The sequence below is a fragment of the Pongo pygmaeus genome, chromosome 2 (genome assembly GCF_028885625.2).
Source record: "Pongo pygmaeus isolate AG05252 chromosome 2, NHGRI_mPonPyg2-v2.0_pri, whole genome shotgun sequence".
Lineage (NCBI taxonomy): Eukaryota > Metazoa > Chordata > Mammalia > Primates > Hominidae > Pongo > Pongo pygmaeus.
This window is the reverse complement of record NC_085930.1, coordinates 2213591-2222449: the sequence shown is the minus strand read 5'-3', so window position 1 is coordinate 2222449 and position 8859 is coordinate 2213591. Positions and strand designations below refer to the sequence as shown.

The following is an 8859-nucleotide window of genomic DNA, read 5'->3' as shown; positions in this document are numbered from 1 at the left end:
CTGGCTGGGACAATCACTGCATCTATAGAGCAGCCAATACCTTGAAAATTTGGGCAGAAGTATATAAGGAATTCTTAAACATCATGCACAATCCATGACACTTAAATGGGTTTTAGCTGAGGTTTTGTTCATGTTGCTCTGAATTTGTAAGGATAGATCAGTGAACCCCTCAGCCTCACCAGAAAACATATTCTTCCCACTGCAGTTTACTATACAATTTAGAGCTAATTAGATGAGGCATTAGCAGCACCTGACGTAGAGCCTCCAGCATCCACTGCCCTTTACATCAAAGGCTTTTTGGTTCCACCTTCAGGATTGGCATACTCACGAGACATTTCACAATCCTAACGCATACTTCAAGTTACTTACTTCACCAGGCAACATACTCTGTCAAAGAACTTCTTTCGAGTTAAAGTAAAAAGGGCCTTAATGTAGAACAAAAATCGCCAGCCAGCCCGCAGGGGGAGCCACCCGCCCCGCCGCGCACGCCGGGGAGACCCCGCGGGGCTGAGGCGTCGCCAGAACCGGCCTCGACTCGGAGCTGGGAGCCCCGCGGACCGCGCCCGCCGCCGGCTCCACCCATCCGGGTCCAGGAGGCCGAGGCCATGGCCGCGACAGAGGAGCGGAGCCTGCACAACTTCTTTGCCAATCGGGACAAGAAGAAGAAGGAGCAGACCAACGGGGCGGCGGGAGCAGTGGAGCTCCGCATTCTAGAGGGCGGCGGAGGGGGCGCAGGGGCCTGGCTGGGCCAAGGCGGGACCGCGAGCGCGGAGGCTGCGGGCCCTGCAGGGGCCGCCACCAAGGCTGTGAAGGACGAAGGTGAATGGAAAGGCTTGGAGTAAAAAGAGGTTGATTACAGAGGCCTCGGGGTTCAGGCAATGCAAATAAGTGAAAAGGAAGAAGATATTGAAGAGACAAGATCCAGGTGATAACTGGGAAGAAGGTGGAGGTGGTGGTGATACAGAAAAATCTTCAGGTCCCTGGAATAAAACAGCTCCGGTACAAGCACCTCTTGCTCCAGTAAATGTTACAGAAACCCCAGAACTGGCAATGACTAGTGGTGTGTGTGTGTGTAGGCCTCCTGGGGCCAGGTTAACCACAACAAGGAAAACACCACAAGGACCACCAGAAATCTACAGCAATACACAGTTCCCATCCCTGCAGTCAACTGCCAAGCACATAGAAAGCTGGAAGGATAAAGAAATGGAGAAGAGCTTTCAAGTAATAAGACACAAAAATAGAGGTAAGGATGAAGTTTCAAAAAACCAAGCCCTTAAACTTCAGCTAGACAACCAGTATGCTGTGCCTGAAAATCAGAAAAGGAGCCACTCACAATACAATGAAGGAATGGGCTTTGCTAACCCTTCTGAGATAACTAGACTACAGCTAACCACCACGAATAGCCATTCATGATCTGATCTCTGCTGGATCTACGTACACCCATGCAGATCAGTCGATTTCATGACCAGCCCTATTTCACCGTGGAAGTTAAAGTGTTATGACTGCTTTATGCATATTGGATTTAGGGGAATTTTCATTGTTATATAAATGTGTGAACTAGTTTCAACAGTGTTCCTTCATATTTGCTCTGCAAATACAAAACCAAACCTGTAGCCAGTGATCATTTCAAAATCATTTTATGTGCAGATACTGAGCCTTTGTAAGGGTTGACTACCTCAGATTTGCTGCATTCATTGTGGACTTCATGTGGATCACAACTTCTTGATAAGAAGGTTACAGTTATTAAGTGTCGATGTGAACCTTGAAACCAGCTCTTCTGGATTCTTATCAGAAATCCTGCATAAAAAGTCAGCCATCTGGGCTCTGATCCGATGTAAAAGATGAAGACTTAAGTGCCCTTAATTAACCTGTCCTGTACCCTACCCTTATGGAATACTGTCTGTAGTAGGCTGTGGCTATATTAGACTTCCTGGAACACACCGCCAAAAAGAACTGATGTGTTCAGATCATCTGTGTAGGGCTGTGATTTGTAATTTAAACTTTTAGTTGTATTCTGAGGTAACCACAAAATAAATTCAACCATAAACTGGGGTCCACCAAGTTGGGGAAGGGGTGAGGGAGACAGTAATCTTGTTTTTTTGTTGTTGTTGTTGTTAACTTTTTATTTGAATAGTGCCTTTTTGTTGTTTTTGGAACTCCTCTTTTTAAATCATCAGATCTCATGAGACTCAGTCACCATCATGAGAACAGCTTGGGAAAGACTTGCCCCCATATGATTCAATTACCTCCCACTGGGTCCCTCCCACAACATGTGGGAATTTAACATGAGATTTGGGTGGGGACACAGCCAAACCGTATCACTACCGAAATCTCATCTTGAATTGTAACTCCCACAATTCCCATGGGTCATGGTGGGAACCTGGTGGGAGGTGATTGAATCATGGAGGTGGGTCTTTCCTGTACTGTTCTCATGGTAGTGAGTAAGTCTCATGAGAGCTGATGGTTTTTAAAACAGGAGTTTCCCTGCACAAGTTCTCTTCTTTGGTCTGCCACCATGTAAGAGGTGCCTTTCACATTCTGCCATGATTGTGAGGCCTCCCCAGCCACGTGGAACTGTAAGTCCATTAAATCTCTTTATTCTGTAAATTGCCAAGTTGCAGGTATGTCTTTATCAGCAGCATGAAAATGGACTAATACAGTGAATTGGTACCCGCTGAATGGGACGCTACTGTAAATACTGAAAAATGTGGAAGTGACTTTGGAACTAGGTAACAGGCAGAGGTTGGAACATTTTGGAGGCCTCAAAGAAGACAGGAAAATGTGGGAAAGTTTGGAACTTCCTAGAGACTTATTGAATGGCTTTGCCCAAAATGCTGATAGCGATATGGACAATAAAGTGCAGGCTGAGGTGGTGTCAGATGGAAATGAGAAATTTGTTGGGAACTGGAGCAAAGGTGACTCTTGATATGTTTTAGCAAAGAGACTGGCAGCATTTTGCCCCTGCACTAGACATTTGTGGAACTTTGAACTTCAGAGAGATGATTGAAGGTATCTATCTGGCATAAGAAATGTCTAAGCAGCAGTATTCAAGAGGGGACATGGGTGCTGTTAAAGACATTCAGTTTTATAAGGGAAGCAGAGCATAACAGTTCAGAACACTTGCAGCCTGAGAATGTGATAGAAAAGAAAATCCCATTTTCTGAGGAGAAATTCAAGCCAACTGCAGAAATTTGCATAACTAACGAGGAACTGAATGTTAATCCCCAAAACAATGGGGAAAATGTCTCCAGGGCATGTCAGAGGTCTTCATGGCAGCCCCGCCTATGGCAGGCCTGGAGGCCTAGGGGAAAAAAGTGGCTGGGCCCAGATCTCCATGCTCTGTGCAGCCTAGGAACTTGCTGCCTGTTTCCCAGCCGCTCCACCCATGGCTGAAAGGGGCCAGCATAGAGCTTGGGCTGTGACTTCAGAGCCTTGGCAGCTTCCACATGGTGTTGAGCCTGTGTGCGCACAGACATCAAGAATTGAGGTTTGGGAAGTTCCACCTAGATTTCAGAGGATGTATGGAAACACCTGGATGTCCAGCCAGAAGTTTGCTGCAGGTTGGGGGGGCTGTCATGGAGAACCTCTGCTAGGACAGTGCAGAAGAGAAATGTGAGATTGGAGCCCCCCTCCAGAGTCCCTACTGGGGCGCCCCCTAGTGGAGCTGTGAGAAGAGAGCCACTGTCCTCCAAACCCCAGAATTGTAGATCCACTGACAGCTTGCAGGGCGCGCCTGGAAAAGTCCCAGACACTCAATGACAGCCGTTGAAAGCAGCCGGCTGCAAAGTCACAAAGCAGAGTGGCTCAAGACCATGGGAACGCACCTCTTGCATCCACGTGACCTAAATGTGAGGCATGGAGTCAAAGGAGATCATTTTGAAGCTTTAAGATTAGACTGCCCCACTGGATTTCAGACTTGCATGGGGCCTGTAGCCCATTTGTTTTGGCCAATTTCTCTCATTTGGAATGGTTGTTATTTACCCAATGCCTGTACCCACATTGTATCGTGAAAGTAACTAATTTGCTTTTGATTTTACAGGCTCATAGGTGGAAGGGACTTACTTTGTCTGAGATGAGACTTTGGACTGTGGACTTTTGATTTAAGGCTGAAATGAGTTAAGACTTTGGGGGACTGTTGGGAAGGCATGAATGGTTTTGAAATTTGAGGACATGACATTTGAAAGGGGCTATGGGCAAAAGGATTGGTTTGGCTGTGTCACCACCCAAATCTCATTTTTAATTTTAACTCCCGCAATTCCCATGTGTCCTGGGAAGAACCTGGTTAGAGGTGATTGAATCATGGGGGCAGGTCTTTCCTGTGCTGTTCTAGTGACAGGGAATAAGTCTCACGAAATCTGATGGTTTAAAAAACAGGGATTTCCCTGCAAAATATATCTTCTCTTGTCTGCCACCATGTGAGATGCACCTTTCACCTTCCATCATGATTGCAAAGCCTCCCCAGCCAGCCACATCGAACTGTAGGTCCATTAAATCTCTTTCTTCTGTAAATTGCCCAGTCTCAGGTGTATCTTTATCAGCAGTATGAAAACGGACTAATACAAGAACCAAGAACAAAAACCGTATGATCGGCCGGATGCAGTGGCTTATGCCTGTAATCCCAGCACTTTGGGAGGCCGAGGTGGGCAGATCATGAGTTCAGGAGTTTCAGACCAGCCTGCCCAATGTGGCAAAACCCCGCCTCTACTGAAAATACAAAAATTAGCTGGGCATGGTGGCATGCACCTGTAATCCCAGCTACTCGGGAGGCTGAGGCAAGAGAGTTGCTTGAACCCAGGAGGCGGAGGTTGCAGTGAGCCGAGATCACGCCACTGCACTCTGGCATGGGCAAGACTCTGTCTCAGAAACAAAACAAAACAAAACAACATTATTTTAAGAGATGCTGAAAAAGCATTTGATAAAAGTCAACATTTCCTTATGAGAAAAACCCTCAGTAAACTGGGCATAGAAGAAACATACCTCAACATCATAAAGACCATATAAGACAAACGCATAGCAAGCATTGTACTGAACAGGGAGAATTCGAAAGCTTTTCCTCTAAGATCTGAAATAAGACAAGGATGCCCCACTTCCACCACTGTTATTCAACATAACACTTAAAGTCCTGGCCAGAGCAATTAAGTAAGAGAAAGAAATAAAAGGCATCCAAATTAGAAAGGAAGAAGTCAGATTAGCCTCAATCACAGATATCATGATCTTTTGCTAAGAAAAACCTAGACTAACAAAAAATCTGTTAGAACTGATAAATGAATTCAGTATGCTGTAAAATACAAATTTAACATATAAATATCAGTAGTATTTCTACACATGAACAGTGAATAATCTGAAAAAGAAGTCAAGATAAAAGTATTTTGTGACAAAGCTGTAGTAACCAAGACAACATGATACTGGTAAAAACAAAACAAAACAAAAAAATAGATATACCAATGCCAGACATAAATCCACACATTTATAACCAACCCAACTCATTTCGACAAAGGTACAAATGACATACATTGGGAAAAGAACTGTCTCTTCCATAAAGAAAACCTGGATATCTATATGCAGAATAGATATCCCTATCCATTTTATATGGTGGGAGATAGGAGATACCCCTATCTTCTACTATATAATAAAATCAAATCAAAATTGATTAATGATTTAAATATAAGACCTGAAACTATGAAAGTCCTAGAAGAAAACACTGAAGAAATGCTTGACGACATTGGCCTGGGCAAATATATTTTGAATGATACCTCAAAAGCACAGACAATAAAAGCAAAACTAGAAAAACTGGATTACATCGAGCTAAAACACTTCTGTAAAGCAAAAGACATGCTCAACAAAGTGAGGAGATGACCTGCAGAATGAGCGAAAATATTTCAAAGTATTCATCCAACAAAGAATCAATAATCAGAATACGCAAGAAATTCAAACAACTCAGTAGCAAAACAAACAAACAAACAAAAAAAATTCACAAATGGGCAAAAGCCTTGAATAGGTATTTCTCAAAAGAAGGCAATAGAGTTTTCCATGAAGACATAGTATAGTTGAATTCAAAATTCTTGATGATGCATATAATTTCACCTTTAGAACTCAATAATGGTAGTTCTTTAGTACTATTTTAAAGAAAGTGAGGAGCTGGAGGAATTTTCTTTGTGATCTTATTTTTTCATTTGCAATAAATGTCCCTTGCTTACAAAATTTAAAATACTATATTAGGAGCTTATAATAAAAAAGCAATATATTTCACTCTTTCCTATCCCTTGTCTTTTATCAGATATTTTAAACTGTTTCTGTTCTTGGTTCTTCTATTATTTATTTCCACATCTCTGAAACATATGCTTATAATGCTATTTTTTATCATGAACTTCTGCTTTTATCTATTTTCTCCTTGATCTGAAAGATGGTGGTATATCTTCTTTCATTTAAACTATGCATTTCTTACCCTCTTCTCCCACTCATGTTTCATTTTCCATATTTTAAACATAATTAGATTAATATTTTATTTCCTTTGATGCATAATTCTCTATGATATACTTAAATAATATAATAAGATTATTTGTAATTCCATCAACTAGAAAATATATCTTGATCCTTGACATTTTCTTTCACATTTTATCTCTGCCTTTTCAACCTTACATTCTCTCTTATCTGTAAAGTTATTTTACATTTTCAAGTATGACAAAATTTACATTCTACTTCAGTCACAATTAAGACTTCTATATTTGTATATAGTGTGTACATATATATTTTTTATATATATACACATATATTCTTTTTCTTTTTTGAGATGGAGTCTCACTCTGTTGCCCAGGCTGGAGTGCAGTGGTGCAATCTCAGCTCACTGCAACCTCCGTCTCCTGGGCTCAAGTGATTCTCCTGCCTCAGCCTCCCAAGCAGCTGGGATTACAGGTGTGCACCACTGTGCCCAGCTAATTTTTGTATTTTCAGTAGAGATGGGCTTCTGGCATGTTGGCCAGGCTAGTCTCAATCTCCTGACCTCAGGTGATCCGCCCACTTCGGCCTCCCAAAGTGCTGGGATTACAGTCCTGAGCCACTGTGTCTGGCTGTATACAGTACAATTTTAAAAGTGCAAAATTAAAAAAAATTGTATTTTCATGACATAAATGTAACCAATGTTAAATAAATTCTTCTCATGCAATGCAAACTCATTTTTTTCTTTCATCATCATATAATTTTTTTACATAGATACATTTTTTATTTTTATATTACAGTTTTATTGAAATAAAACACGTCGTACAATGTATCCACTTATATTATGCAATTCAGTAGTTTTCCATATATACTCAGAGCTCTACAACCATTACCACAATCAATTTTGAAACATTTTTATTAAAATTTTTTTATTGATATAAAATACCTGTACATATTTTGGGAGTACATGTGACATTTTGATGTATGTATATAATGTATAATGATCAAACCAGCATTAACTGGGATAGCCATTGCTTCAAACATTGATCTTTTCTTAGTGTTGGGAACATTAAAATTCTTCTAGCTATTTTGAAATATACAATAAATTACTGTTAACTATAATTTTCCTACTTTACCATTGGAATACTAGAACTTACCCATTTTAACTATATTTTTGTACCCATTTACCAACTTCTTTTCATCCCCTCTCCTCCCTTTCCTTCCCAGCTCCTGGTAATTCTACTGTCTAACTCCATAAGTTCCACATTTCTAGCTTCCACACATTAGTGAGAATGTGTGACATTTGTCTTTCTGTACTTGTCTTATTTCATTTAACATAATGATTTCTTGTTCCTTCCACATTGCTGGAAATTACAATATTTCATTCTTTTATGAAGGAATTATATTTTATTGTGTATCTATACCACATTTTAAAATCACTCATTCATTAATGGATACTTAGGTTGATTTTATGTATTGACTACAATGAATAGTGCTACAATAAACATGTAGATATACTAATACCAATTTCTTTTATTTTGGATATATACCCAGGAGTGGGATTGCTGGATCATATGGTAGTTCTATTTTTAGTTTATTTTTTTCCATAATGGTTTTACTACTTTGCATTCCCACCAATTGATTTGGGATACAAGCATTCCCCTTTCTCTACATCCATGCCAACATTTGTTATTTTCAGTCTTTTGGATAATAACCATTTTAACTGTAATGAAATGATATCTCAATGTGTTTTTCATTTGCATTTCCTTGATGATTAATGATGTTGAACATTTTTTATATGCCTGTTGGCCTTCTTGTTTAGCAACATACCTATATTCTCAATAAGGAAGGTCTTAGGAACTGCACAACCCAAGTTCTTTTCTTATGAAAAGTTTACTAAGATCTACTTTATATGAATGTTCACCATAAGATTATTGGTAAATAAAAATTAAGAACCTATACAAATGTTCTTCAAAAGGCAAAGGATTAATTAAATGAGTTTATATCCATGTCTTAGAATAATGTGAAATCATTAAAGATGCTATTTCCCAGTATCTCCTGACCTAAATATGTGCCCATGTTATATTAAGAGAAAAAATACAAGCCATAAAATATACATTCTGAATTTTGAAATAAAATACAGGCGAGGCCAGACACAGTGGCTCAGGCCTGTAATCTCAGCACTTAGGGAGACCAAGGCAGGCAGAGCGCTTGAGCCCATAAATTCAAGACCAGCCCGGGCAACATGGTAAATAAAACCCCGTCTCTACAAAAAAGCAAAAAGTAACCATGTGTGGTTGTTTATGCCTGTAGTTCTACTAATCAGGAGATTGACGTGGGAGGAACACCTGCGCTTGAAAAGTCAATGTGCAGAGAGTTGTGATCACATCATTGCACTCCAGCCCTCCAGTTTGGGAGACAGAG

At 40.4% G+C, this 8859-nt stretch overlaps 1 pseudogene; it reads left to right on the top strand.

The window, feature by feature from the left end:
- The first annotated feature begins 605 nt into the window (after window positions 1-605).
- LOC129034231 (protein CDV3 homolog) lies at window positions 606-1413 on the top strand (annotated as a pseudogene).
- The last annotated feature ends 7446 nt before the right edge of the window (window positions 1414-8859 follow it).